We start from the raw sequence: 25,448 nt of genomic DNA on the forward strand, positions 1-25,448 counted from the left end.
CTTAAAGTCAGGTTTGAGAAGCTCTTAAATTTGACCTCATCATGACTGTGAAGCCAGAAGGATACAGACTAAGTGACATAGTAGCTTTACTTTAAAATGCACCAAAAACAGAAATTCAAGGTGTAGATTGTAATATAATTTTCAAGACTATTTAAGAACCCCTTCCCTCCCCACCATGGAACTACATAGTCATTCAATTAATGCAGGTGAATAAATATTATCCTTTAATGGATATCTCATTAGCCTGACACAAGCTGAAGCACACTGTTCTTTCTTTGTCACGCAGGTACATTTCTTGCTATAAGATGATAAATTTTAGGAAATACAGTGCATAATGGAAAATTCATTGTTCCAGAAGAGATGTGCATAACGTATAATCTTGTAAATTAATTCTGCCTGGGCTACATTCCAGTATTCCAGAACAATTATTAGCAAAGGAAAGCTACCAAATGGCAGGAAAAAAAGAGTTCACATCCTGCTACACTCCCCCTCTCATAGCCCAGAATTTTGTCAAGACCCCACAAGAAGTCTCTTTTTTTCCCTTCTAAGTAGTAATTTCATTAAAATACATGCTGCAAACGAGGATGTGAATGGGAAAATGAGTAGTAAAAAGTGGCAAAAAAATGGAGTTCTAGAAACCATATGTAAACAACTGCTGATAGATATGAACGTTCTGGCAAAGTTAAGGGTACCTGTCAGTACAGAAAAATTATTCAGGACATTTCATTAATATCCTTTTATTAAAGTTATAGATGCTGAAGCCTAATTCTTCCTTAAGCTTTTACCTTCAGCTTATTATTCTATTTAAAAACCTAGCAAATATTTATAACCACTTGTTAAGGAGATTGGAATAATGCTGGTTAATCACCACTTACACCCTTGGTAACGTAAACACCTTCAAATATTGTAAACATTATTTATAAATTTAATATATTCTATTTTCTTTTAAGTTAAAAATGTCTGATTGGCAAACCCTTCCAAATAGTTAAGTAATTCAGATATATCAAATTAACTTTATATGACTATGATGAAATTTGAGTCCTCTTAATATTCAAATACTGTATATAACCTTAGTAGTACTCACCAAAATCAATTATTCAATACACATTTGAAACTGAAATTATAAGATTGTCACTCAAAGATTCCAGATTTCCTCAAACATATAAAATTCAAATTATACACAAATTCCTACATAACAATATTAATACTACGGTTCTCTTAAACATTTTTATACTAATCCTAAACATTCCCATAGTTAAATGATGCTTCTGTCTCAGGAAACCATTGCATTCTCAGTTAACTTAGGTAACTTTTGACTAGTAATTTTTTCTTTTCTTTTTTTCTTTTTTGGCTGCGTTGGGTCTTCGTTGCTGCGCGCGGGCTTTCTCTAGTTGTGGCGAGCGGGGGCTACTCTTTGTTGCGGTGCGCGGGCTTCTCATTGCAGTAGCTTCTCTTGCTGCGGAGCACGGGCTCTAGGGTGTGTAGGCTTCCATAGTCATGTCACGTGGGCTCAGTAGTTGTGCCTCGAGGGCTCTAGAGCGCAGGCTCAGTAGTTGTGGTGCACGGGCTTAGTTGGTCTGCGGCATGTGGGATCTTCCCGGACCAGGGCTCGAACCTGTGTCCGCGGCACTGGCAGGCAGATTCTTAACCACTGCACCACCAGGGAATTCCCTTGACTAGTAATTTTAACTGGCAGTGAGATCTACAACTTTAAACATCCAGGGCAATTCTCACCACCTGCTATTTAGATGGTTATTATTTGAGGAGTTACCTACCTATCTCTGGCCATAGTGTCGTGTCATTATATATGCTTAAGTACCCTATGGCCAGAGATTCTGACCAAATATAGTTTTCAATTTACAGAATTCCAAAAGCTCCACTTCTTACTGCATACACCTCATGGTCCAAGATACCAGTGGAGTCTTTACAATCACCTAGGGGGTCCTATGCAATCTGGGCCCTATTCCCATTCCCATACCCACCCACTTCCTCTCTCATCTAATCTCCTACTACTCTCTCCCTTTCTCCATCCACATCAATTTTCTTTTCTTTTTTTAAATATTAATATATATTTACTATTTTTTATTTTTATTTATTTATTTATTTATATTTATTTTTGGCTGTGTTGGGTCTTCGTTTCTGTGCAAGGGCTTTCTCTAGTTGCGGCGAGCGGGGGCCACTCTTCATCGCGGTGCGCAGGCCTCTCACTGTCGCGGCCTCTCTTGTTGCGGAGCACAAGCTCCAGACACGCAGGCTCAGTAGTTGTGGCTCATGGGCCTAGTTGCTCCGCGGCATGTGGGATCTTCCCAGACCAGGGCTCGAACCCGTGTCCCCTGCATTGGCAGGCAGATTCTCAACCACTGCACCACCAGGGAAGCCCCACATCAGTTTTCTAGCTGCTTTTGGAACAGGTCCAACGTGCTCATGCCTCAGGACCATTGCACTGGCTCTTCCCTCTGCTTGAAATAGTCATCTCCCAGATGTACACATGGCTTGCTGCCTGACTATATATCTTCAGGTCTTTGTTCACCTATCACCTTCTCAAAGAGGCCTATTCTGGCCACCTCACTGAAAACTGTAACCCTGCCCTCTCTTTACCCTTCTCACTCAATTCCTTTCTCTTCTCCCTCTCAGTCACTCAACACAACTGACAAACTATACGCTTTAATTATTTACTTGTTTATTGCCTGTTTCTCCAAAGGTCCATGAGGGACGGGATTTTTTTCTTTTTTATTTAGTGCTGAGTCCTCATCGCCAAGAACAGTGCCTGACACATAGAAGGTTCTCAAAAAATATTTGTCAGATGAATGAATGAATGAATGGAATAAAGAAGCTGGCTTCTGGGTGCCAGGAAGAGAGCCCACATTGGTATTATTGCTTTTGGAGAGAGGCGCTTTATCCTTATAAAGATGCAAAGCTGTACAAGCACTTCAGCAACGGCTTCTGCAAGCAAGGTGCAGATTGACAAACAGTCTTTCCTGTTCCTCCCAGTAGGCCTGGATCTACCTCTGCCTATTTCTAACCACTACTGGTGGTAATCACTCACGTTTAAAAGTGAGGTTACACTTCTTTTAAAATGTTCCTTAATCAGAATGTTCATGCTTTATAATCAGCCTTATCCCTTAATTAGTCCAAAGTGGTGACTGAAGTTTACACCCCAGTGCAATTTGTTTGGCCTCTTTGCTGCAATTTCCTCTTTTCTCATTTGTTCCATTAACCATGAGCGGGGCTGAGAGAGGACTAAATTGTTTTCTCATGACAGAAGGTCTGAATAGAATAATTAGGCCAGTGAGTTCCCAGAGTGCAAAGGCTAAATTTTCTTTCTTGGATATGCACCGCATATCTGCAAACTACAGCACAGCGAGTTATCAAATAGTCTGCAATGTTCCCATGTGTTACTCCCTCTGAGGGTAGTCAGAGAGGCTTGGTACAGATCAGAAAGGATTCACCTACATGTTTATTGCACCGGAGGGAGCTCTGTGAGGGAAAACTATTCCTCAACTTCAACTTCTTTTATTACTATTAATACAGAAACAGAGCAAAAGAAGAGCCGACTCTGTGGCTTTCACTGTTCTGAGTATCTGGCCAACTGTTTATCTTTTTTATGGAAAGTACTAGGCTGGAGGGTGAGGGCTAGAACCACTTGTCATTTATTTTGCTGTATCAGTATTCATTATATGGGAGTAAGTACATCTTGCCCTGACTTGTACCATCCAGGGGAAGACCAATTAAATTCCTTTAGTAAAGACAATTCCCAAATGTCCTATAGACTAAGCCAACTTGGCACTTCCGCCACTGCGGTGTGGGCAGTGAGAAGCCCCACGAAAATACATACCTGGGCTCGATGAAATGCCTAATGGCACCAATGAGGAAAAAGTAAGGCAGAATTTGGGGGTTTTCAAAGCCATGCTTTCTTTGAATTGTTTCACTTAAACCAAAATGTAAACATGTAGTATTTGAAGGTCTATGGATGCCATATTTGGTAACAGGAATTCCTCCATTTCCACAGGAAGAGATAAACCAAAGAATGGGTTTTAATCTATGGATTACACTTTCTACAGTGGGTATTATCCAGTGTATTTAGAGAAAATGAGATCCTTTTTGAGACTAACCCTAGATAAGCAAGAGATTTTCTAGCTCTTAAGAGATGAAAGTTTAGCTTTACATCTGGACAGACCAACTCTTGTTTTGGAAAAACCATTTGAATGGGCCTTTCAGTTTTGCTGATATAAATAAAATACAGATCCATAGCCTAGAAAAGAACTGTGAGGTCATTACTTACCTGAACGCAGATGATGAAAGTGAATCAGACACTATAGCATCGCTTTTCTATCTGCTTTTTACTTTTATATATTATGGTTCAGGGTAATAGCTGTCTCTTAATTTTATTAAAAATGGAGTTTTTGCTTCTCTTTATCATTTTTCTTATTGTTTCAGGGTAATTTATGAGAGGATAATGTGGCAAAATAATTTTTATTATGTCATTTAAAACTGGAAGTGATATGCCATGGATATCATTTTAGATATTTGTCTTATCACTACAGCAACTCTATAAGGTGGGTGAACTAGGAAAGATAAATTGTATTAAAATAAACAGAATTGAAGAGGTTTCTTCCTTTTGGGAATAGGCATACAAAAATTAACTCAAAATGAATCAAAGACCTAAAAGTAAGAGCTAAAACTATGAAATTCTTAGAATAAAACATAGGGGAAAAGCTTAATGACATTAGACTTGGTAATGATTTCTTGGATATGACACCAAAAGCAAAGGCAACAAAAGCAAAAATAGACAAGTGGGACTACATCAAACTTAAAAACTTCTGCATATCAAAGGAAGCAAGCAACAGATGAAAAGGCAACTTATGGAATGGGAGAAAATATTTGCAAATCATATATCTGATAAGAGATCCATAACCAGAATATATAAAGAACTCCTAAAACTCAACAGTGGAAAAACAGCCTGGTTTAAAAAATGGGCAAAGAACTTGAATAGGCATTTCACCAAACAAGACATACAAATGTTTAATAAGCACACAAAAGATGCTCAACACCACTAATCATCAGGAAAATGAAAATCAAAACCACAGTGAGACATCACCTCACACCAAAAATAACAAGTAGTGAGTGGTGAGGATCTGGAAAAATTGGAACACTTGCACGTTGCTGATGGGAATGTAAAATGGTGCAACTGCTGTGGAAAACAGCATGGTGGTTCCTCAAAAAATTAAACATAGAATTACCATGCTATTGCAATTCCACTTCTGCATATATATCCAAAAGAACTGAAATCCAGGACTCAAACAGATATTTGTACACACATCCATGTTCATAGCAGCATTATTCACGATAGCTAAAAGGTGGAAGCAACCCATGTGTCCACTGATGGATGAATGGATAAACAAAATGTGGTGTATATATATACAATGGAATATTATTGTCTTAAGAGGGAAGGAAATTCTGACACATGTTACAACATGGATGTGTTGAAGACATTATGCCAAGTGAAATAAGCCAGACACAAAAGGACAAATATTGAGGTACTTCAAGCAGTCAAATTCATAGAGACAGGAAAGAGAATGGTGGTTACCAGGGACCAGGGGAAGAGGGGGATGGGGAGTTATTGTTTAATGGGTACAGGGTTCCAAGGCTGACAGTTGTACAACAATATAAGCATACTTAATGCTACAGAACTTAAAAATGGTTAAAATGGTAAATTTTATGTTATTTATGTTTTACCACAATAAAAAAAAAATCCTCAACTATCCCTTTCTTTTTCTCCTCTCCTTTATATAGTTAAGCATATAAAGAGTGTTACCTTTTCTTTCTCTTTTTATGTTCTCCTACGCATTCATCCTGTAGCCTACTTCAGTCTGACTTTTATCTTCTCTTCACCATCAAAACAGCTCTAGATGTGTAGGTTGTCAGTGACCTCACAACCCTAAATCCAGCAGGTATTTGTAAGGCCTCATTTTATTTGACCCACAGGCATGTGATATATTTGATCAGCTCCTCTTTTTCGAATTGTGTTTCCCCTTGGCTCCTATGCCACAGCCCTGTCTCAGGTTTCTTAGAGCCTCCTCTGGATCCTCTGTCTCATCTGCTGGCTCACCCTTCTCAACAGCCTGATCATGTGCCACATTTCTACTTCCTCTCTGAGGTACAACATACAAGTCTCTCTTGAGTACCCACCGTCCCTGCCACAGGGCCTTGACACATGCTATAATCTTAAATAATGTTCAGCTTAATTACCACTTCTTCAGGGAAGCCAGCTCTTAAGTCTCGAAATAGGTCAAGTCTTCCTAGTTATTGCCCTCTATACCTCTCCCCCATAGCATCTCAGGGTGCTCCTTCTCTACCTGCTTTAGCTGTATTTTACATGTATTTTTAACGACTGTTGGATCAATAGTACCTGTCTCATCCAATTGACTGTATACTTCGTGAAGGTAGGGATCATATTTGTTTGTTTGTTTTGTCATTTTTTGATTGTGGGGAGGTTACATCCTCTTCTCAGTGCATTGCCCGGCACAGAATGATTCTCAATACATGCTTTAATAAACATCCATCCCAATGGTTTTTTTGTTAGCATTGTTGGGCAGAGTGGGGAGAAAGGAGGACAGAACTGCAAACTGAAGAACAGTTAGAGTCTGGAGAGTTTGGAGAAAAAGGCTCCAGCGTGGAAAGACTCAGGCAAGCCTAAGTGTCCCCTCAGGCACTCTCAGAAATGTGGGAGAGGGTGCAAGTCATTTCACTTAGCCACTGAGAGCAAGGGTGGGTCCTGAATGCTGGAGACCTGGAGACATCCAATGATAATCTTGATATTTGCAAAGGTGTTACTATTATACTCTTAAGGAGGACATATAGTGATTTTCAGACTCTAGAAAAGTCAAACTTCATTTGTGGGCCCTAAACCTGGCAGCTCAGTAGAAACTGTCATAAAACACACATTCTCACTCAGTTGGTCTGGAGTGAAGGTCAGAAAAAATTGCTTTCTAAAGTTACCTGGCTCCAATCCACCCCCATTTGATTCTGATATATGGTCAGACTTAGGAATCATTAGACCAAATAACTCTTAAGGTATTTTTCACTTCTGAATTTCTAATGACTCTTTAAGGATATAATTAGTTTTTTCTCAATAGAGGCTATATAATCTTCAAATCAAGGCAGAACGTGTAGATTAATTATTCATTCTTTCCTGCCACAGTGATTTGTCACACACTTTTTTATCCACAAGCCACCTTAAGTACATGTGTGTTCATTAGGAGTGAGATGGAGCTGGATAGATAAAAATACCTCTGTCCTTAATGAAACTACAATACAATGCAGTTAGAGAGATAAGACATTCAGGAAATAATTAGGAACACATAAGGCATTATATGAACTAAAATCTCAGCTATCTGTCCATCAACATTGCCAAGTATCCAGAAAATTTCCAAAACCACAAGTAAGGGGGGAGGTATTCTCGACTTTCTGTGCCTCCCCCTTCCCACCTCCTTGTGAAATATAACCTCTTTTCTCTTTCTTCTATAGCTCCTACATCTCTATATTTGTAACTTTTGTCAAGAACTTTGCACAAAGTACTTTTTCAATCTGGATATGTATCAAGTACATGTGCTCTGCATAGAGTAGGGGGTTAATAGTTTTCAAATGAATGAATTACCAAGCAAAAGGAGAATGGCAATTAGTGTCTCAAAATTGTTTTCATTTTGTGCCAAAACCAAGAGGTGTCAATAGAGGACAGAAAAGACAGGAAAAAAAATGGATCAGAGAAAAGGATATTTCAGAGATGAATGGCAGGCCCGATGTCAGGAGGGGCAGAGATCAACCACGGTGGCATGGGATAAAGCAGCAACCTCGGTAGTAACAGAGAGGTAGCAGTTGACTCTCAGAAAGGTAAGATAAGAGACAAATGTTACAGCCAGTGTGGTACTTCAGTGGCCTTCAAAGATCAAGGCACAGGCCATTTCTAGCAAGTGTAGAAAGTAGAAGAGGAAAAGAGCAGAGAGGTGGAAGCAGATGAAGAAACCCCTGAGGGAGTTAATGTGGTACCAGGACCAGAGTGTGGGCTCAAGGGTGGGACCCAGTTATCACACAGGAGTCAGATGGCAACATCATTCTATTCCATACCGCACAGGGCTTTACCTCTTCCTATAACTCTACCAATCTCACAGTATAATATTATTTCATACTCCTAAGTATCGCCCTGAGTCAGCCCTTAAATATCATATGATGTTAAATATACTGTTATTAACAAGGCAGGGAAAGAGATAGTCATAGCCAAGATCCATCAGCTGGTTTAACGTGAGCTCGATTATTTATACAACTTATGTCATTGCAACCTCTTATCAAGCTAGTAACGTAGATACTGTTATCATTCTTGTTTTACATTTGGAAAACCATCCATTGTGCTGGTAAATGTTTAATAACTAAAAAATCCCTAATTTATAGTGTTTGCCAATTTCTCTGGTATAAATACTCCCGTATTGGCCAATTTTAAGCTACCGTCATTACATCACTGAATGCAGAGTTGGGGAGAGTTGCAAATAGCACACTATTGTGTAGAATGATTCAGTATATATACAGTATACATATGTAGTTAGTATAGTATATACAATATTTACATGCACAATAGATGGAAATAGCTTCAAGAGCATATGTAACAGCAAAACACTAAAATGATTAGGAAATGATGAGTTTGGAATGTTTATTAACTTTATTTTAAACATTATTTAATTGCAAATTTATTTATTTAAATTGTAAATTTAATTTTTAATGGCTATGTTTAACAACCAGCTTGCAAAGTTCCTGCAAATTTAATAACTAGCTTTGATGAGCCAGTATGAGCTGGCTCCAGCATACCTCTGTCAGCCCACGGTCACTTGGAATGCATTCACAATTTCTAACCATTCCTAGAAAAGGGTGGATTATAAAAAATCTTGTCTCTTTAAATCAAGGACTGAATCCTGTATTTTAAAACTCTGTCCCCAGGACCTTCAGGAGATCCAGATAGTAGGTAATCAGAGTCCCATCGTGGAAAAGTCTAGGACACTAAGATAAGCAGATGAGACATGAGGGTCACCAGCAAGCAGATATTAGTGTGAGAATCAGTATGTGGTCACAGAAAGCAACCACTTTAAGTAGACCAAAACAATATAAAGACAAATCTTATATTCTAGATAGGGCTGAAATTAAGCCTGGAGATGAAGAGTTTTGAACTTACAGGACAGGGGAGGCAAATGGTTGCACTTGACTGATGAAATGCTTGCCTCTCCAACATCTAGCCCCTGTTACCCATATTTTTGTCATGGGGAGCAGCCCACGAGCTTTGGGGATGCTGACACCAATTCTGACTCTAAGGATACAGCATATTCTTAGGGGCTGAGAAAATCAGATTATTCCTACCACCTGGCCCCAGATACACGTTTGGGCCAGCAAGACAGCAGGGAGGGTTTGCTGGAGCTTTGGAGTAAATAGTAATTTACTCTTTGGGAAGTGGAAGTATGTAGAACTAGGAGTTACCAGTATCCATATTGGGACCATAATAGCTCTGCAGCCTCAACCTGAAGCTGATAATACTGAATGATAGAGACAAGGGAACAAAACAGTTCCTTGGCGATGCAGTTGTGTGCCTGGATCAGACCAATCCTGATACCTACATACGTCTGGACTTCCAGTTCTGTGAGCCAATAACTCTACTTTCTGGCTTAAGCCAATCTGAACTGTGTTTTCTGATATCAGTGACTGAATACGTTATAACTGAGACAACCTTCAGTGTGATCAAAGTAGGTGTTCATTGAGAGGGGAAGCTGGCTAAACATGCCACAGAAACCAAAGAAGTAAAAAATCAGAGAGGGCTGGAGTAGCTGATAAAAATGACACAAGTGTCTTTCAGCAGAAGTGCCGTTGAAGGAAAAGTAGATGTGATAAATGAGGAAAAGAATAGGGCTTGTCATCTGCAAGGAAGGTGCGGCTGGCTGAGGAGGAATGAGCTAGGACCTGCTGAGCGTGACCCTGCCCTTTCCCCTGTCTGACAGTCATGGAAAGGAATTCATTCATTTCCTGGTGAGCAGAGGCTCTGCCCGTTGCATCAGCTTGCTGTGTCAGCCTGGAGTCTGCCCGTAATCAGATATGGTAGCTAGAGGAAGTGAATGCCAAGTTGTAAAAATAGAAAACGGGTAATGGGAAGTTCTCTCCAATGTGCACTTGAAGAAATACAGGGGAGATAGATGTGAATAAGCCAAACTGCTAAGTAATCCACACATCAGGCATAGATTATTACATAGCCATGAACAAACTTCTTTGGAAAATTTGCCTTGACTAACAAATGTGATTTTTGGGGGGGGCTAGACATTCTGTAATCAGTTTAAAAAATGTCTAGAATCCAAGTCAATGTACATAAGAAACCAATCAAGATCAGAGCTGTGTGATACCCTCAGACTGGAGATGTTACTCTTCCACAATTCCACAACCGGGCATTTGCCCCACACCCCCGGTGGCTCCACTGTTGCAAGTACATAGAAATAGAGCTAATGGAGCAAAGGGAAAAGCAAAATGAATACACAGCAAAAATCGGGAACTTAAATGGTAAACTCCTCAGAAGCATGCCCCGTCCAAGTTTTCAAGAGGAAATAAGGGAAAAGTGTCTGAACTGCCCTTAATACTACAAACTGTGCAACTCTTTGTTCCTGGCCCTAACATGCTAGCTGTTCAGCAAGTTTTCCTGAAATAACGGTTTACAATTGCAGACAGTCCAGCAGTAATTTTAGGTACCACAGCCTCTGCTGATAACTTTTCAGATGTTTTCCTTGTGATAAGTTCCTTTTTTTCCTATTAAGTTTACTGCTCTGGTGTCTCTTCCCCTTCTTCCAGGAGTCTGAAAATTCTCCTGCAAGCCTACATCAGAATCTGATCCGTATGCTATTCTTCCCCCTCACCAAGAACCTGGAAGGGGGCAAGAATTCATCCCTGTGTACACCCCAGAATACTCTCAGATATCTGAGGCCTGGGAGTTTCAAGGCCAAAGCCAGGCAGAGCTGGATGAACCAAGACTAGAGCCAGAGTCCCCTCAATCATGGAGGCTATTCCAGTACTCAAAGGAGCCTCTTTGCATATCTGGGAAAGACCAGAAGTGATTTCTAATCAACAAAATATAAAAATGGGGGGATACTATTGTTAATTCTTTTACCTCATGACCTGCCTTTTTCTAGTAAGAATTTGGGGCAAACTTGTCATCAAATGACCTTATCAAAGAGGCAAAGTGTCATATGGAGGTAGTATAGACCCTGAAGTTGGACAGAAATGGGTACAAATGCAAGTTCATTCAACGACCAGCTCTGTGACTTTTGGCAAGTGACTTCATCTCTCCAACCTTTGTTTTCCTTTGCTATAAGAAGGGGCTCTTGCTACTTGCATATGGGCATGTTGCATGGATTAGAAATAATCTATAAAAAACATAGCACAGTGGCTGGTACACAGTAGACAGCAACACATTATACTTACTATTTTCAAAGCAAACTAGTTGAAACACTTGGAAACCAACCTATGCTTCTAGATGATTATATGAACCTGAAAGATTTTTCCCCCATAGAAAATTCCTGTAATTTTATATACTGGCCATGAATCAAGTTATGAATCAAGGACAATATATTTAAATGAATCCTGTTCCAGATTAAAAATAAATTCTAATAACTTGTCTCAAAAGAGAAACAATCAAGATTCCCATTAAGACAAATTCAGTAACTGCAAAAGCATACAGAGCTAGACAAAAGAAGATAGCACCATTCTTTTCATGAGTGTGCGACTCATTTTCAACTCAAAGATGGTACACCCGGAACAAATGCTCATTTACCCATGAGGCTGCCAAGAGCCTACAGGAATACAGACTACACCCCGCTCATTTTTTGCATATTCAGGAAAATGTTATGTCCTTCTTACTGGACTCAGTCCCATTTTTGCAGGTGTAACTTGTATAAGCAACCCTGAAAAAAAGTGTCATTTGGGAGCTTATTCAAAGCCCATTAAGACAGCACATCCGCTTGGATTCCTCTTTAAACTTCGGGTCACAGGATGGCCTCCCAACCATGATTTAGAAGCAAGGGCAGAGGGCCAAAAACATCAGAAAAAGAATATATTTCAAAAATGTCTGAAAAGGACAGGTGTGTTTTTCAAGAAGCCTTTCCCTCAGTGGCTTTAGCTTTTGCATGCAGCCCAGAAGTAACTGATATACTTAAGTTCTCCAACTTTGCAGCCTGATAGATATAATTTTCATACTGTATATGAGGAGATAATTCATGCAATGTATCAGATAGTTGTCCCTGTTATCAAGCAGCCGTGTTCTCTCATTTCACTAACAAATGTGCAGATAAATGTACATTGTGGCAAATGCAAGGAAATCACTAGCCAGTGTTTGAAACTTTAGCCTCTCCATTCTTTAGAGTGTAGCATGATTTAGACAATAGGGATCCATGGTACCAACATCATCCTTTCTCTCCAGACTCCTTTAAGACTCTGTCACATGATGATAGTTAATATGTTTCAGTGTATGATTAATTCTGATCGCAGAGAGACGATTACTTGGACGAACTGTCATGATAATAGCTGCCTCATTTAAAAGAAGGTTTCATTGTAAAATAAGAATATTCAAAATGGACACCCATATTTTGGCCCCAAATCCTCTTCTTGCAAAGTAGAGAACTAATAAATAGTGATCAGTGAATAAATACAAGGAAGAAGAAATGTGTTCTGTGGATTTTGATGCCTTTCTAGAGAGACTACCTCAATCGTAGCTCATTCCTTTGAGATGAGAATATTCAGACACAAAGTCATGATAAGCCACCAACGTCATAAAGTTAAGAGCAGATTCAGGAACCCTATTCTTTGCCTGTCCCTTCAAGCAATTCCTCTCTACTTTCTGAAGAAAAAAAAAAAAAAAAAAACTATTCCCCTCTTCCTGCTGCTTCCACCAATGAAATAGTTATAGTCTGATGTCCTCTTTAGTCATCACCAAGCAGAGCTGCAATCTTTTCATTTCTCAGAAGTCATTTTCCTCCATCTGCTTAATCATTTCATTTACTTCTGACTCCATCCAATGTGCCCACATCTCTTCGACATAAGATTCCAAAAATGGAAAATAGCCCTTCAAGGAACCAGAGGGAATTGTGGCAATACGGAGCCCCACCAGCCCCCAGATTTAAGAGTTAAATCCATTTCTCTCTAACTCTTACCACATTCAGTTTGCCAGAAATTTCTGTCTACTCTTCCTCCTTTTTTTCTGAACTCATCCATTTCTCTCCAGTGATTTGAGTCACAGTTGGATCAGCTACCACCTGATCTGAACCACAATGGTTTCTTACCAAGACAGGGTAAGAGCCTGCCTCCTGACTCATCTTCCTGCTTTCATTTTTGCCCCTTAAAATCCGTTCTCTACACAGTAGAGATGCCATCTTTTTAAAAGATGAATTAGATCAGTCCACTTGACATAAAACTCAACATGGGTTTCCCATTACACTTAGAAAAAATCCAAACTCCTTCGCATGGCCTGTAGCACCTTATGTGATCTACCCCTGCCTGACTCTGAAGTTATCCCCCTCTGCTCTTCCATTGTTCACTCTGCTTTTAGCCACATGGGCCTTTTTATGTTTCTGGAATTCACTAAGCTTATTTTGATCCCAGGACCTTTGCCCTTGCCATTTCTTGAGCCTTGAATGTTCTTCCCCCAGATCCTCAGATCTTCACATGGCCGGTTCCTTCTCATCATTCAGGTCTAAGGCCAGACGACACCAAGAGGCCTCCTCTGATCGCCAAACCTCATCCTGTCTTCCCCCCAGGCCCCAACACAGTTACTCTCTAGCACATTACTTTGTCTTATTTTCTTTATATCGCTTATCACCATCTGAAGTTACCACGCTTATTTATTTGTTTACTTATAGAATGTCTGTCTCCCCAACAGAATGTCAGCCCCATGAAAGAAGGACACTTGCCTACCTTACTTATGTCTGTATTGCCACCTTCTAAAATAGGGTCTGGCAGGAAGTAGGCACTCAATAAGTGTTTGACAACTGAATGAATTAGTCTTTTTAAGCCTATCCTGGAAGAACTGAGCTCTGCCATACTTTCCATAAACATGATATCATCAAACAAGATAATGAAGTCTTAAGATGTTCTCACAAAAGTTTAATATCTAGCTCCTAAATTTTACAAGGCCAGAAAATTCTGGAGCATTATAAAGTGGTTCAGAACGCAGAGCATATTTTAATCTTAGCTGTGCACTTCATATCTGTGTGACCTTGGACATGCTAGTTAACATATTAAAACTGGTTTCCTCATTAAAAAAATAAGGATAATAACACATACATTAGAGGGTTTTGTAAAGATTGAATGAGCTAAGCCTTTAGCCCAGTTCCTAGAACATTGGGCACACTTAATAAATGGTGGCTATTATTATTATGGTTATTGCTATTATGGCAGTTAATTCTGGCACCATGCTTTACTAAGGGCATGAACAAATTGGAGCTTATCCAGAGGAGAACAATCAATCTTGTGAAGGGTCTGGAAACCACAACTTGTGAGGAACGACTGAAATTGCTAAGGATGTTTACTTTGGAAAAGACAAATTTTAAAAGGAACATGATAGTTTTTTAAAAGACACTGAAAAGAACTGTCTCATGGAAGAGGGATTAGATTTCTCCAGTGCTGTTCTAGAAGATACAATTAGAACCAAGGAGTGAAAATTTAATCTTGACCTCTTTATGGTCTAATAACCAAACTGTCCAAGCCAAAATAGGATTGAATTCTATTTATAAAAGTAAAAATTTAAGGCATGGCTATATACATTTTGGTTAAGGAAATTATACAGTATATGAAGCTATTTATAATTGCCATAATGGGAGCTTTGTATCAATATGAAAAATATCTGTGGTATGTCAATTGCAAAAAGGAGACTACAAAATACGTGCATATACACTGTGATCGCAACTCTGTATTTATGAGACAAGAGCATATAAGTACAGGCACACAAAAATGAAATCTGTTGCTTCATGAAGTAGTGTTTCCTGTCACTTCAAATGTTGAAGCAGAGGCTAGACAACCTCTTAGAAGGAATGGCATTCAAGAAGTGATGTGTCAGGGAAAGGGGTGGGCAGGGAGAACTCTGAAAATATTTGAAAGTTCCATGGGTCTATGACCCTCTAAATATATTGTTGAACTGTGGTAATACAAGACAGTTCTTCTTTTTAAGAAGTAAAGAAGACATTAGGTCACACAAATATCTTCATTTCCTCCCAATTAAAATAGGAAAAAAAAAATCTAATCTCAAGAACCCCAAAGTGCTGGACCCCATCATCTAATGGGGACATCATAGCATCAGGTAGTGGATGTTTCTTGCCACTATTTCTTCTGTCCCAGCAAGACCCTGTCAATCTCTCTGAATCTCATTTTCTGTATCATTCTCTAAAAAGGAGGAAGTTGCAACCTTTCTAGTTCTGAAAGTCTGTGATTCATCTTGACTATTTTGATAAACATGAACTTGGCCAAGAATTAGAAGCCACCTGAACTCTGTAAATAAGGAATTTCCAAGAACACTGACAAAGGAATAACTTTAGGAGTATGTTTATACAAAAATCAAGGAAGGTTCTTTTTCCCTGCCAGGGTCAAAAAGTAGTAAATCATTCCTTTTATAATTTAATGGGTACAAAACTGAACTCTAAGAGACAGGCACCCAGAAGTAGGGTTTTCTAGTAACATTTCTTTGTTTTATACAAAAGATGACATTAAGTAGTCACCAGCATTGGCTTCTTACCTTTGATGATAAAGGTGCTCTTCTTCACTGTTGTTCAAGTTCTAGGCAGAGATTTCAGACTGCCTTTACCCTAGAAGGACCAATAGAAAGATTACCATTTTCAAGCAGTGATGACACTATCTGACCCTCCCTTGAGGTCTGCCTACCTCCCATTTTATATCTCAGATTATTTACAGCAGGGGCAAAAACATGTACTTCTCCTTTTCCACTTAGTGAACTAAGAGATGCGCTTCTCTATTAGGCAACAGAGATGACAAAGTGGAGACCCCACAGAACTTCTCAAGACAACATGTGAGATACATTTATAAAGACTAGAGACCAGCCCCATTCTCTTCAAGTCTTTGGTTATAATTCACATAGATTATCTTGTGGGAATGGAACAAAGTAAGTCTTGCTGTGCCATGCTCTCCTGATGAGAGTTCTGACTCCTTTATTTCAGATGAAGAAAGCATTGTAACAAGACAGGGGTCAGGAAGCCCCTGCCTCCATGCCCAGAAAGAGTTCTCAACATGATGACTTCAGGCTCAAATAGGTACCATCTAAATGGAAGATAGCCTTTTTTTTTTTTTCCCTTCCAGAACTTAGGATTTTTTATTGTTAATTTTTTAAACAATAGAGTTGAAATTCACATAACATAAAATTAACCATTACAATGTGAACAATTGAGAGAATTTAGTACATTCACCATTCAGCCACTTCCCCCAGTCCCTGGGAACTACCAGTCTGTTTTCTGTCTCTATAGTTTTACCTGTTCTGCATATTTCATATAAATAAAATCATGTAATATATGACCTTTTGATTCTGGGAGGATACAGTTTTAATCATTCCCAAGTACATACTTTAGGAAGAAAGCATATTTATATAAGGAAATATATAAACATTATCATATCAATTTACCTAAACAAGCAGTTTATTAAGATCCATCATTTGCAAAATATGTAAAGTGCTTTAGGAACAAGTGCGCGTGTGCGCGCGCACACACACACACACACACACACACACACACACACGACTATTAATCGTCTTACTCAAAGGCCCACAGTTTGGGAAAAGAGTGACAGAGAAAGGGGACTGAGAGCCAAAAAGGAGAGGCCACTTCTCCTTAGCAAGCAGGAGAAGCACGGCAAACAGGGGAAGTTTGGACCTTTGAGGTCCTCCCTTGCCCACATCAAGGAATGGCACTAGAATTAGTTAGAATTCTTGGTTGCAAGTTCCAGAAATTCAACTGATAGCTTAAGCCCCCAAAAGAAACATTTACATGGGGAAGCAGGGGTGGTTTGTGACACGTGGCCATAGAATAGAGCCTAGACTCAAAAGAGCAGCTCAGGGAACTCCCTCTCTCACGTTGGCTCCTATACGCACTTTAGCATCAGTTCATTCTTTGCTCTCTGCTCACGTGGGCAAAACACAGCCATCCCACGGTTCCCAAGTTGCTATCTTCTCTGTTTAAAAGAGACCATACTGCATGAAAGCTAAGATCATGAGCTCCAGGGTCAGACAGATGTGAGTCTAAATCCTAATTCTGCCATTTAGGCTGTGTGACATTGGACAAGTCAACCTCTCTGATCTCAGTTTCTTCAAAAATAGCACTTACCTCATAAGGTTATTAAGAAATTTAACCAAGAAACCATATTTAAAGATCAATGTCTAGCATATATATCTTCAATATTATTTATTACTACTGTTATTATTATTATTATTATTATTATTATTAAAGAAGCCAGCCCTAACTGAGTGGGTCTCAGTCACAAATCCAGATTTCTAGGAAAGAGACTCTGAATGATCCAACTTGGGTCAGGTGCTTACTTCTACTCAACCAGTTAGAGCCAGAGGGTAGAGTCACAATAGAGAGAGATGGCTACTCGATACATATTCCTTTGGAAGAGCAGGGAGACAGGAGCTACAGAATCAAAGAAAAAATTTGCCAGGAATTAGAGAGAAGAGGTATGGGGAAAAAAGTCAGGGTCCCTCTTCTTCCCAGTGGGCAGCTGCCTGCCGAGGCCAGGCCATTAAAGAAGAAATGTGTTACAGGCTTTTCGGCTGTAGCTTAAGGAAATCGGGTTGATCTTTGGAACTTGTGCTACTGCTTAGTGAATTCAGCTGGTTAGCTGAATTTAGCTAACCTCTTGGGCTTTGAAATCATTGTTTACTTTCTTTTTTTTTTTATCACTTTAGCTTGTTTGGGTTATTCTTTTATTCTCTCTGACCCTTAGTTTTTAATTTTATTTTATCTTAATTGTTCTTATCGCATGGTTTGCTCGCTGCCTTCCCCTTTCTTTTATCTTATGTTCTTTGGTGGGCGGGGATGGGGGAAGGTGGTTTGCAGAAAAGGGGTCAATTATTTAACCTAGTTTCCAATATCATTTAGTCTTTACTGAACTGTCCAACCTTATTTTTTTTTCTGTTTTATTACTAACGTTTAACCTTTTTATTGTCTACAACTTTTAGTTCTCTGGAATACTGCCAGAATAAAATGTAGGTGTAGGGGTTCAGCTGGGAAGATGGCCCTTTCTCCCTAAAAGGCTGATGGGTATTTGTTTCCACTTCAGCCCCTGAAGCTGATCTTTACACAAATCTTACAGCGACCCAGCATAATTCCCCTTTACTGGTTCCCTCGGCTGAGGGTTTTACCTCCGGCTCTTTCTCGCCATACTCTGATTCCACTCTCCCATGAGAAAGGACGTCCCATCAGCAGACTGAGTGGGCAGTGAGCCCTTCTCCTCTGGAGAACCAAAAGCTTGAAGCTCTGCCAAAGAATCAGTGAAATGGGACACACCATTCCGGATACACGAGGCCTTCTTGGCACTGCATAGCTCCAGGACTGAGCCCTAGGACCTCTTCTCTCTGTCCACATCTAGTCCCTGCTTGACCTCTTAAATACCATCTACATGCTGATGACTCCCAAATCTACATCTTTAGAACACAACCTCTCTCCTGAACTCCATGAAGCTAAACTCCCATTTGAAATCTCATTTTAAATGTTCAGTAGACACCTCAACCTTAGCACGTCCAACACTAAACTATTGATTCTTCCTGCTGCTGAGCCAGTTCCTCCCAAAGTCTTCTCCATCTCAGACAATGGTGACACCATTCTTCTAGTCATCTAGGCCAAAAATCTCAGGGTCATCTTTTACTACTCCTGTTCTCTTATAGCCCATATCAAATCAATCAGAAAATCCTGTTGGTTCTACTTCAAACTTTCACCACCTTTCCCTGGGGTGTTGCAATAGCCTACTTGCTTACTGGCCTCTCTCTTTCCATCCCTGCCTCCTAAATTCTACTCATTACATGACAGCTAGAGAGATCCTTTAGAAATATTTGTTAGACCATAATATTCCACTGAGAACCCTCCAATGGCTCCCAATCTTACTGAGGCTAAAAGCCCTAGTCTTGCTATGAGGTACAGGATCATATGTGACCTGCTACACTACCTAACTCTTTACCCCCAAGCTACCTATCTAACCTTATCTCTTATCGTTTCCCCTGGTTTATTCTATTCTAGCTCTGCTGGCTTCCTTCCTGTTCCTCCAGCAGCAATCATGCTCCTACTGTAAGGTTTTTGTAATTGCTCTTCCCTCCTCCTGGAACTCTCTTCCACCAAATATTCACATGGTTTAATTCCCTCACTTCCTTCGGGTTTATACTTAAATATCACTGCATCGTCCTGTATAAAATAGTATCCACCTCATCATTCTATCTCCTTCCTCACTTTATTTTTCTTTATAGAACTTGTCACCATCTGCCACAATTGGTTAATGTCTGGCTCCCTTTACTAAAATGCGAGCTCCGCTGCAAGAAAAGATATTTTTTTCCATTTGCTCACTTATGTATCCCTAATGTCTAGAGTACTGCCTGGTACTAGGAGATGCTCAATAATTGTTTGAAAACTTCTTGAATGATTCAATAAATGACTTAACAAATCCTGATATTATAAATCAAGCAGCATTTTCAAATAGTGTGTGTGTTGGGAGGGGGAATATTGGGAAGGGGGGAAAAGAAAAGTAAAAAGGAAGGCACCAACCATTGATGGAACTCCCTTTGTATGCCAAGCACTGTGTTAGATGTCTCTTCTGGGTTATTACTTTTAATCCTAAATTTTGTAAGACACATGACAATATTCACTCAGCTCTAATAGGCCCTCCGAAACTTATCTCCCATTATCTATTATCTTTTCACTCAAGCTATAGTACTATTTGCCTGCAAGAGACATAGCCTTTAGAAAATAAGTCTTCTGATCTTGATGTTTTATGCTTTTCCCCTTGTCGATAGGAAAATAATTATGGCAGGCAAAGGTGGACTGACCATATTTATCCTGGTGAATTCAGAATTAAATGTGAGCCATGAGAAAGGACACAAACTATTATGGGTTTATAACGAAAGGAGGAATCCAAGAAGACATTAGTAAGAAGGTAGTATTTGATCTGGACCTCAAAGAATTGACAAGCTTTGTAAACTCAGAAGTCTGAGTTTACTTACTGTAAGGCAAGTTATAGTATAAGGAAGGGCAAAGAACTCTTAAAGTGCATAGTAAACATTTCAGTAAATGTGGTAGGCAGCTTCTAAGATGACCCCTGGGACCCCTACCTCCTGGTATTTATGCCATTGTATAATCCTCTCCACTTGAATGTGAATGGGACCAATGACTCACTTCTAGCCAATAGAATATGGCAAAGGCGAGTGGGTGTCAGTTTTGTAATTAGGTTACATGAGATTGTGACTTCTGCCTTACTAGTAGATTCTCTCTCTTGACTTCTCAGCTTATATGCTTCCATAAAAAATGCTTTCATGCTGGAGGAGCCAATGTGGCAGGAAACTGCAGGAGCGTCCAGCCAACAGACAGCAAGGATCTGAGGGTCTCAGTCCAACAGCATTCCCCAGTCAAGCCTTCAGATGAGGTCTCAGTCCTCAGTGACACTTTAATTTCCTCACTCAGAGAGCCCCGCTATGCCATGCCAGAGTTCCTTATCCACAGAAACTGAGAAATAATAAATGTGTGTTGCTTTAAGCTGCTAAATTTTGGGGTAATTTGTTATACAAATTACTAGTTTGTAACAGACTAGTACAACAAATAACTAGTTCCATGAAGGACAAATAAAACATTTGCATTTTCCCCCAAATCTTATTTGTAACAGATCTTTTAATTTACGCATTCACTGAATACATACTTATGAGGAGTCTTTTTTATGCAATTACTGTTACAGTTCCTGTAAAGCCTGGAAAGATGAATCAGAGAGAGACCTTACCCTAAAGAAGTCTAGTGCAGGTAGGTAAGGTGTGCTCACAAATAACTGTAAAACAATGTGGAAAGTGCTAAGTCACCAGGAATAGCTGGAGAGATCCATCAAGGACTCCTGGTGGAGGAACATTTGAGCTGAATCTTAAATAGCAGGTTGGGCATGCAGAGAAAGGCAATGGACTGCGTATGAGCAAATACATCAAGGTGAGGATTATGGGGTATGTACAACAGACAATAAACAATTCCTCTTGGTCACAGAATAGGACACATTTAGGCTACAGGGACATGCATGTAAACAGCACTGGAGAAGTAGGCTAGGACCATATGGTGAAGTTCCTTGAACACTGAGTGAAGGGCTAAAAACTGGTATCTCTTTGGAACATTTGTTCAAACTCCATTGCCAAGAACAATACAGTTCCAATATCCTTTATGAAACCTTCCTCATTCCATAGCTAATACTTTTAAATATTGGGCCAAAAGTAAAAACTTCCTTGTATTTTATCATGTCCCATCTCACTGAAGATTCTTTATCCATTGAGTCTGTCTGAAATGAATGGCTCACTGCATTTTATGATACAATTTGAAGACCTGAGTATCATTGAAATTGAGAAATTATCATCATCTATAAAGTGTTGTATGCATTTTTACTATATGTGAATGTTTTTGGTCAATGTCTTTATTTGTTTATAGTATAGAAAAAAACTCTTCCAACTATTTTTTCCCTCCAATGTCACTTAAGTATTCTCATTTATTCATCAGGGTTTGGAGACAGGCCACATGGTTGCAAAATACGTATTTATGTCTACTTTATACACAGCTTTTGCTTGTAATTTAATTGAAGGTAGCCGAAATGGTGCTTGAACAGACAAATTTTACTTGTACATTCACCAGCATGCAATCACTTCGAAAATCCATCCCAGAATATCTTGAAATTAATCTTCACTGGCGGCTCTCTCTATATCATCTCTGCTAGCTACAAAATTCTTTATAGAGGTCCCCAAAGTGTTTCAAAAGCTTTCCTCTTACACAGCAGGATGTGGCTCATTTTATAATCTTTCATATATTATTTTAGAAGATAGCACACACTTAACACCTTGCCCCCCAATAGTAAAAGTTTCTTGCAATCCTCTGTATTCATACGCCAATATATATTTAAATGCCCCAAACAACACATAACCAAGTATTCCCCAGGCTTTCAAAGTACCAACAAATAGTGATTCTGACCCTCTCAGTTTTGCATTGTAGCACACATAATCCTACAGCAGCAACTGTCCAACGACCATATTACCATCCCTATACTTTCCCAGCTAAGAACAGTTTACTGTTCAGTGTCACAATCTGATTTTTTTTTTTTTTTTGATTGATGATGTTTAAGCAGTCTGGAGAATTAATGGGGTTCAGCAGAGGCCAGAGTCCTAACCAGGGTTTGTAATTGATATCTGGGAGGCTGTAGCCTTTTCCTTCTTGAGAGGCAGTGTAATTAGCCAGGGCTGCCTGTTTGTGTAAGGGAGGAGGGGGAGGGGAAGGGAAAAGAAGGGAAGGAGAGGGAGCTTGGAATTGCAGGGCTCTTTCCTCAGCAAAATAGTTCCACAGAAGCAACAGAAGCAGAGTGCTTCTAGAAAAGAAAAGCTCTTCAAACACTGTATTTGCAATTAAGTACCTTCACAATTCTCCAGTTACTGTTCAAAAGAATACTAGTGGTTTACTCCTCTAAATATTGAGTATATAAAACAAACTTATTCACTTAAAATTATTTTGAATCTCTAATAGAATTCGCAGTGTTTTATGTTTAAATAGTAAGTTCCTTGATTCTCTTAAAATTACTTTAAAATATATTGGAATTATTTTTAATAATAAGTTACTTTAAGGAGTATAATTTGATTTTTAAAATTATGATTTATACTCCTATATTTTAAATTTTGCACATACTTAATAATTATGATGCAATGTCTGAATGGTTCAGGGAACAGCTTTATATCATTTAAGTTATTTGGTGGAGACCTGGCTTGGGAAAGAAGCAGAAAGAAGTTTTTGAATGTGAAATGTAATATAACTCAGAATTATATGAATTTTTAAGAAATCACTAATATTCTTTAATTTTTTCCAACTTATCAAGCAGCTGATTTCATGAAAAGCTTACTTTTTTATAATCTCCTTCTTTACACATATATTTCTATTTTTTTGTTTCCAAATGTACTGCTTAAAATAAAAAGATATACTTTTAGACACTGTGTGATCTTGACTACTGCAATTCTCTTTTAATTTCAGCCTGCCAAGATCAAAAGAATATTTGTTTTCATTTTTGCCATGATAATATAGACCTCATATCTCTCGAATGCTTCCCTCATAACTTCTCTGTATAATAAAATGAAAATTCACTCATAATATCCACATGAGTTCCTCCTAATATCTTATTTACTCTTCTACCCATAACACTCACTTTCTATCTCCAATCTCACTTTCTATCCTTTTTTTCCCTTGTTTTTTTTTCTGGGGGGGGTGGTGTTGGTTTGGTTTCAGTTTTATTTTAGTGATTAGTAAAAGTTTATTGTGCACACACCAAAAAGACAGTTTGCAACCTGGTAATGCTCAAACCAAAACATGTAATAAGGTTCAGGAGTATATTGGGGTTCTTATTGTTTTGTTCTGTTTTAGATTATACACCCATATTTACTCTTTAGTTGACATCCTACTAGATGTCAACTAGTAGGTGTTAGATGTAGGTGTAAGTAATCTTTTTTTAAATTTATTTATTTTATTTATCTATTTTTGGCTGCATTGGTTCTTCATTGCCGCAAGTGGGCTTTCTCTAGTTGCGGCGAGTGGGGGCTACTCTTCATTGCGGTGCGCGGGCTTCTCATTGTGGTGGCTTCTCTTGTTGTGAAGCACGGACTCTAGGCGTGCGGGCTTCAGTAGTTGTGGCACGTGGGCTCAGTAGTTGTGGCGCACGGGGCTCAGTTGCTCCGTGGCACGTGGGATCTTCCTGGACCAGGGCTCAAACCTGTGCCCCCTGCATTGGCAGGTGGATTCTTAACCACTGCACCACCAGGGCAGCCCCAGTAATCTTTTTTTTAAAGTTATACTTAACATACAATGTTATACTAGTTTCAGGTGTACAACACAGTGATTCAATATTTTTATACATTATGAAATAATCACCACAATAAGTCCAGTTACCATCCGTCACCATACAACACTACAATATTATTGACTATATTCCTTATGTGTACATTACGTCCCTGTGACTTATTTATTTTACAGTTGAAAGTTTGTTTTAAGTTTTTATATATTATTCCACCCAACCTATTGCAAAATAAATTAGTGTATTCATAACCATTCACTCTAAACAGTTTAATCTGTTATTGATGACCAGAGTCTAAACAATTAAGCAAATCTAAACTCATTACTAAATTTAGAATAAAACCAAGTGGACTGATCATCAGGAGACAACATTTCTATATGAAACTGTAAATTCCAGAAAGGCAATAACCCTGTGGTGTTGCTAACTTTTGTATTCTGGGTGGTTAGCAAACTTTCTGGCACACAGATGACGTTCAGCAAGTATTTGTAGAATGAATGAATTCTGGAAAGTGAATACTATCATTTTCCTCATTTTATTGATGAGATCACATCATTACTAAGTGGGAAAGCCAAGATCCAAAGGCAAGTGGAGAACTCTGGAGTTTACATTCTTAATTACCACGCAATTCTGCCTCTCTTAGCAATAAAAGATGGGCATTGAAAAGTCCCATTCTTTCAATCCCTCGTCTGGGAGGATCCCACTTGCCATGGAGCAACTAAGCCTGTGCGCCACAACTATTGAACTTGGGCTCTAGAGCCTGCGAGCCACAATTACTGAAGCCCACGTGCCTAGAGCCCGTCCTCTGCAACAGGAGAAGCCACCGCAATGAGAAGCCGCGCACCACAACAAAGATTTAGCCCCCACTCGCCGCAACTAGAGAAAGCCCACGTGCAGCAACGAAGACCCAGCACAGCCAAAAATAAATAAGTAAATAAATAAATTTAGAAACAGAAAGTCCCATTCTTAAAATGAGGCTCTGTTAAATATATGAGAAATTAACTAACAGCCTAGAAAAAGAAGAAAAGAATTTTACACCATTATATGAAGATTTTTTTAAAAGTAATGTAATATTCTCACACAATCTCATTCAAGCATGGAAAACATAGCCAGAATATTAAATATTTAGATCTTGGAAAATCATTAACATAACAATTTCTGCTGTAGCATTTACTTTTACCCAAATGTCAAAGCCTTGTAATCACAGGCTTGCAAAAACAATAAAAGAATGGAGGGTCCTCTCCTAAGGGTATAAAAGGTTGAGATCAATATTATGCTTTTACTGCTTGGTTTGCACGTCAGAATCACCTCTGCCATTAAGCCTTAAATTTTCTCTCTAG

The 25,448-nt window shown here is 39.1% G+C and overlaps 1 long non-coding RNA gene across 1 annotated transcript in view; it reads right to left on the reverse strand.

The window, feature by feature from the left end:
- LOC309609800 overlaps positions 1-25,448 on the reverse strand; it is an 85,710-nt gene that overhangs the window by 35,358 nt on the left and 24,904 nt on the right. Inside the window, exon 2 of the long non-coding RNA XR_014233585.1 lies at positions 15,794-15,863. This is a non-coding gene — a long non-coding RNA (uncharacterized lncRNA). The remainder of the gene's footprint in view (positions 1-15,793; positions 15,864-25,448) is intronic.

This window comes from Balaenoptera borealis, assembly GCF_965194805.1.
Source record: "Balaenoptera borealis genome assembly, chromosome: 13".
NCBI lineage: Eukaryota > Metazoa > Chordata > Mammalia > Artiodactyla > Balaenopteridae > Balaenoptera > Balaenoptera borealis.